The sequence below is a fragment of the Pteropus alecto genome, unplaced genomic scaffold (genome assembly GCF_000325575.1).
Source record: "Pteropus alecto unplaced genomic scaffold, ASM32557v1 scaffold778, whole genome shotgun sequence".
NCBI lineage: Eukaryota > Metazoa > Chordata > Mammalia > Chiroptera > Pteropodidae > Pteropus > Pteropus alecto.
The window spans coordinates 706556-713895 of record NW_006441062.1 but is presented as its reverse complement, the minus strand read 5'-3'; positions in this window follow the sequence as shown (position 1 = coordinate 713895).

The following is a 7340-nucleotide window of genomic DNA, read 5'->3' as shown; positions in this document are numbered from 1 at the left end:
GTGTAATATCATGCTGAAATCATTTTTAAACTTTTTATTTTTTAAAGAATAAATTGGTAGAGTTTCACTGAATGGATACAGTGAGATATGTTAGGAAGTAAAGGCAGTAGTTCAGGTGCCGGAAAACAGTTTCTCCCTGAACCTTGCTAATGTGGTGAAGATAGAAAGGAGGCTTATTCAAGAGCCATTATTCAGGAGGCAAAATGTATAAGATTTTGTGGAAAATTAGATATGAATTGCGAGGAACCAGGAGGCGGCAAGGGCGATTCCTAGGAGCAACTGATATAAGAGACAAAAAAAAGAGTCTTCTATTTGTGAGAAGGGCCAAAGGGTAGAACGGATGAGGATAAGGTTAAGTTTTCATGTTTCGTAGCAGAAACGTCAAGGGTCAGCCAAAGACCAGCTGTGAGAAAAGGAGAAAGAGGAAGGGTTGGATTTGTTCAGAGAGCAGTGAAAATTTGAGAAAGTAGCTGTGGAGAGTTGGGGAGTGAGTGGTACTGAGAAATCTTTTGAAGTTGATCATCATGAATTTATAGTGAACATTTAACCCTGACGAGCGACTTGCTCCAGCAGCTTGCAGCTGCTCTTGTCCAGGCATGTAGAGAACTGGTGATTAGGATCACACGTGATTGGAGTTTTGCCCGATGTGTGTTATCAGAATATTTTGGGGGTAATATGATAATTCAAAATAGATCAATGAGAGGTTGTGATAAGTCTCAATTTTCTATCTTCATCATAAAGAAAGAAACAGGCACCAATGTTCTAGAATTTCCTGGGAATATGCAAATTTATCTGAGAAGGTAAGAGAGAAGATGAGGGAAGCCAGTGTAATAGAGGTCATAGATTTCCAGAATCACTCTACTCTTCTGCTTTCAAGCATACTTTCTGTTGTCACTGCAACCACAGTCACATATTACCTTTCTTCTTCCTTCTTTTATCTCTCTCTTTATCATTCTTTGTTTCTAAAGTTCTTTCTCTGCCTCGTCTTCTTTGCTTTTGCATTGTACAAGGAAAATAATGAAGTGGACACATAATTGTGTAGGGACCCTGGCTGATCTGGGACTACAGAAAGTAAATTGAGAAGAAGAGTAGTGTTTTAGCTTTTTTGACATATCAGTTTATATATAATTTTAGGCTTCAGTAAACAATGGGACCCATTGCAAAGATAGCAAGCCTATATAATTTCAATGGCATGCCAACTAGAATTTGGATACTTGGCAAAATTGTAAAGGAAGTAGTTTTATCTTTGGCATGTGTTTATCTCTCTTACTCTTTCTTCTATTAATACTTCATTTATTTATTCAATCATTTATTCATTCATTTATTTCACAAGCATGTATTGAGTAACTACTATGCATCAGACATGAGCTAGTTGTCTTTTAGCCACTCACACTTGTGGTCTCTCAACCCAAAGGACCACTCCTCCCCACTAAATTATCCCTCCCTCTTCCATGACTCAATCAAAACAACCATTTCCAAAGGGATTATGATTAGATTTTTATTTAAATAACATACCAATATATGCGAAATGGTAATAACTATAAACATATGTCAAGCTATCTCTAAGCACTTTATAAATATAAATACATTTAGTCCTCACAACACACTATGAGGTAAGAACTGTTATTATCTCCACTTTAAAAATGAAAAACCCGAGGCATGGAGAGGTTAAGTAACATGCTCACAAGGGAGGTGACAGAGGCAGGATTCACCCAAGGAGTCTTTCTCCAGAGCCTGTGCTTTCAATTACTGTTCAACACAGCCTACAGCTCAGGTGTGTGGTTACGAGAGAAGAGTTGCATTATGGTTTGGAATTGAAATTTGCTTTCTGCTTGAAATGACCCTTTTTTTATTGTCAGGAGTCCAGTGGTCATTAAGGTAGAGTTGTTCTTTTGGTATTGAATATTATATAAACATTAAAGAAAGTAAAAGTCTATTTATGACCCTAATTTGAGTAAAAATCTTTTTATGGTCATTGGTATTAATAATAAAAGAATATAGAGTCTATGAATTTTGGGGTCTGTTCTACCTGACTTCAGGGGAAGCAGAAAGAGGAAAAATGTATACATGTGTGATCTCAGGGAGAGAAAATATATGGAGCTAGGTGGTCAAATTACACAGCTGATGTGATATCTAATTTCTATTATATCAGTGAATTAGAAGAAATGTTTTTGAAACTTTTATAATTATCATCCTGTTGGGAAGATTAAAACAAATGTATTACTTCCTAACTTTGTAGAGGAGGGGAAAAAAAGATGAAATTCCCAAGATGCTCAATTTTTCTTTCAGCAGAAAAGAAAAAACTGTGCATTATAGTTTTACCTATCAGCGTGCCTTTAATAACAAAAATATGAAGGAGATAGTGTACTTTTTATATCTCTCCATTGGTGATTTCATTCATTCTAATAAATTCATTTTCATTCTTTTATTTATATATTTGTTCTTTTCTTCTATTTTTATTCATTTGTTCACTCATTCATTCATGCATCTATTGAACAAATACTTTAAGTTTCCCCCATCTGCCATGCATTATTCTAGATGCTATCAGTACTTGCAGTAAATCAGATAAGCAAGAATCCTGGCCCACAGAGTTTACAGTCTAAGGAGGGCAGGGGTAATAGATAGAGAGAATCAACTAACAAATAAGTAAATAAGATAAATGGAGAAATAACGAGTTACATAAATAAAACTGACGTGATATGATGTGATAGAGAGGCACTGGTTGGGGGTGCTATTTTATTTGAACAGTCTGAGGAGATTATGAATAAATAAATAGATTATGACAAATGAATAAATGAATGAACAAATGGGTAGTATAGGTACACAGATAAATAATAAAATGTATCATGTGATAAATGTAATGATAGAGTTTCAAACAGAGTTCTCTATAAACATGAGCAAAGGAAAGTTATATATAACCAGAAAGAATGTAAAACATCCTTAAAGCTAGATAAGGTTTTAATAGAAAAGATAGTGAAGTAAAGACATTCCTGACTGAGAAAATAAAAAGAAAGTAAAAATAAACACCTGCTATGTCCATCCCAGGGAATGAGGAGCAGAGAGAGATGGAGGCAGAGTAAGAGGAGACAGCTTTTGAAAGTTGAGTCAACAGATTGAGTATAGATCATGGTGGGCCTTGAACACCATAAAATAAGTTTTAATTAAAAATAAAAATCTTCAGGCAAAGGATTGAACAGACTTTTCTCCAAAGAAGATAAACAAATAGCCAACAAGCATGGGAAAAGATACTCAACATCACTAATCAGAGAAATGCAAATCAAAACCAAAAGGTGGTCTTGAGTTATACTCATTAGGACGGATACTATAAAAACAACAACAACAACAGAAAATATCAAGTATTGGCGAGGATGTGGAGAAATTGGAACCCTATGCACTGTTAATGGGATTGTAAAATAGTGCAATCACTATGGAGAACAGTGTGGAGGTTCCTCAAAAAAATAAAAATAGAACTACCATATGATCCAGAAATCCAACTTCTGGGTATACAACCAAAAGAATTGAAAGTAGGGTCTTGAAGAAATATAAAAAATGTACACCCATGTTTATAGCAGCACTATTTGTAATAGCCAAAAGTTGCAAGCAACCCATTCTATCAATGGAAAAATGGATAAACAAAATGTGGTGTACACACACACACACACACACACACACACACAATGGAGTATTATTCAGCTTTATAAAAGGAAATCCCATCACATGTCACGACATGAATGAATCCCAAAGACATTGTGCTAAGTGAAATAAGCCAGTCACAGAAAGACAAATTCTGTATGAATCCACTTAGATGGTGAAATTCATAGAAACAGAAAGTAGAGTGGTGGTTACCAAGAGCTAGAGGAGGAGGAAAAGGAAGGTTGTTCAATGGGTATAGAGTTTCAGATTTGTAAGATGGAAAAGTCCTGGAGATCTGTTTCCCAGCGTTGTGAATGTACTTAACACTACTGAAACATACACTTTGAAAATGGTTAAGATGGTAAATTTTGTGTTTATTACAATAAAAAAATTCATTCTTTAGTTACTTAAGTCCTTATGCTGTTTTTCTATTGAACTTCTAAGAAGTTGTATGTGTGAGTGTATGTTAGGTTGCAGGAGAATATGTATCTGCTTGGATCTACATTAACCTCATTTCTCTAAACTCCACCTATATGGATCTTGGAAACTTGTCCCATCCATATTGAGCAACAAGTTAGCCTAAACAAAGGGACTTTGACACTTGGTTCATCAGTCTTTATCACTCTTGAATTATTAATATCTGCATGTTGCAAATTAGCTTTCCAATAAGATGTCATCTGATTATAGGACCTCTTTCTCCCATCCCTGTGTGAGTCCTGAGACATTTTTCTAGTGTAAACTTTTCCAGTTTTATACATTTGCATAATGTCTAAGCCCAATACATATTAATTATTAAGTTTAATATATTCAATATATGAAAATTAAATATTTGTTATATAAGGTTGCCTCTTATTTTATATGGATTAAACTAACTATAGTTAAATGATATAGCCAAGTGAATATTATTTAGTGTTTAATATTTCATTGCTTGATTACTGCATATTACCTTTTATAGGTATTAAATCACAAAAACACCTAAGTTGAATACTTAATCACCTTATGCATTGGGTCACAAGTACTGAGATAGAGCATACAATTTTAAATGTGTTTAACTTTGGAAGCCTTATGTATTCACTTTTATAATTATTGATTTAAAAATATTTTTTCTTGTTTTTTAGAACTTTCCTATTATAGTTATTTGCGTTTTGTGTTAACATGAGAGAGATACTTTTCATTGTACAAAACTGGCTCGCTTTACATGATCTAAACTTGAGAAGCTGTTTCTCAGGTTTCAAGATATTCTAAATGTATGCGAGCATCTACTGGTGAAGGATAATATAGTCCTACAGACTGATTTTATTGGACCTTGTAATTTAGAACAAATTGGAGGGCATAAGGATTACGAAGCCTTTAAGTGTATAATCGAGAGAATCCTGTTGCCTGAAAATGGTTATTGCTTAAATGTTGAAACTGAGTGGTCTTAGGCAGGAAATACAAGAATCGGAAAGATACCAACCACAAACCAAATATGTCATTTAGACGGGACTACAACATCTAACAGGCATACAATTGTTTACTAAATGTGCTAAAATGTTTCATGAGGGCTGAGACCAGGTCTATCTTGTATACTTCTGAGTACCTAGCATAATAACCGGTATCTCGAATATGTTAAATATTTACTGAATGAATGAATGTTAACCACTTTGGGTATTCCTTCTTCAAAACATGTGAAAATGTGCCTTTCGCTATCCTCCCATAGGACCACATCCATCATTTATAATAAAGACAATGAAAAACATAATTTGTGTCTAGACAAATATCCTTTTTAGATGGAAAAATGCATCTGTTTGGTTAACCAGAAACCTTGAATCAGTTAAAAATATATCTACAGCTTTAGAATTAAAAACGGTAATAATGAAAACTGACCTAAACTAATTAAAAGGAAAGTGATGGGGAGTTGCATAGGCTTTGTAATCAAATATTACTCGGTTCACATTTCAGCTTTATAGCTTTGTAGCTGTATGAGGTTGGATGAATTACTTAATCTGTCTGTCTTGACTTTCCTCTCATTGGATATGCGCTGCTTTGTGCCTACTTGGTAAATAATAAATAGTAGCTACTGACTTTTTCTCTGACTGAGGGTACTCATTTTCCTAATTTTCAATGGACCGTAAGCTTCTTGGGACAGGGACCATATTTTATTTATTCTTAGAATCTAGCACAGTGACTGGCATAGGTTGGTACTTAATAAATAAGTGTCTTGAATTAATAAAGAAAATAAATATTTAAGTAACTTCTTGGTGACTATTGTGCATAGTACCACACAAAGTTGTGCACTATACAATTTGGAACTGAGGTGTATGTAGACAGATACCTAACAGAGTCATTTAAAATATAGAGATAGAGCATTTTCTACCACTGGAATAATTTATAATTCCTTTGATTAATCAGGTTTTTTCATGATGATTAAGAAGAAATTCACAAGTAACATTGAGCTCAATTAACTGAACATTGGGTGGACTCTATATTATAATGCATTCACACATAGCCACATTCTAGTTTAGCTGCATATTGATTTTTACCATTAAGGACACTTTTCTCATTTGCTTTCATTAACACAGCCATTGCTTATAAGTGTAGATAACTGGTTTTGAAAATTTCACAATAAAAACTGTAAAGCAGTTCTGTACTTGTAATCAGGAAAGGCACCAACAATGAAGAAGGGATTTGCTTTTAATAAAAATATTTTATACATCCACCTGAAAATTCTCACGTGACAAACAGTACAACTCTAAAACATAGTTAACATACCTAAATGTATATCAGCAGAATTGTAAATACCCTAAGTTATGCAAAGTAATTTACACTTCTAAATGAGAATAATTTTTGCTCTTTTATCAATGGTTTAATAATAATGACCATTTTCTACACATATCAGAAATGTGTAATATTTTCTGGATTCCAGTGTGTTCCAATGTATAACAAATTCTTCTGAGTTTATGGAATCAAAAAAACTATTCCAAACATATTTTAATAGGTTAAGCCTGCTAAATTAAAATCTCAAATAAAAAACTAATACCTTCACTGGCAGACCAAAATTTGACATAAAAATCAAATTACTATCAAAGCAAAACGATACCCATTGCAAACAAATGTAAACTTGGGTTAAATTCCAAGATATATCATCTTCCTTGAAATTACTGGAAAGGGATTTTTACACATTATCTTGTTTACAAGCACACACACTATTTTATACACATGCTTGGCATATCACTACATGCTGTAGAAATATAATGCAACATTTTCACAGGATGTAACTTATTTTTCAAGTTTAAAGGTTAACAAAAAATGAAGATTTAAAAATCAAGCTCTAAACTGGTATAGCCACTGTGGAAAACAGTATGGAGGTTTCTCAAAAAACTAAGAATTGATCTATACCATATGATCCAGCAATCTCTCTACTGGGTATTTACCCCAAAGACTTGAAAACACATATCTGAAAAGATATTTGCACATCGATGTTCATGGCAGCATTATTCACAGTGGCCAGGACATGGAAGCAACCGGTGTCATATGATAGATGATTGGCTAAAGAAGCTGTGGTACACATATACAATGGAATATTACTCAGCCAAAAGAAAAGATGAAATACTGATATTTGCAACAACATGGATGGACTTTCAAGATAATCATGCTAAACGAAATAAACCAGACAGAAAAAGTCGAAAATCACATGATATCACTTATATGTGAGATATAAACCTAAA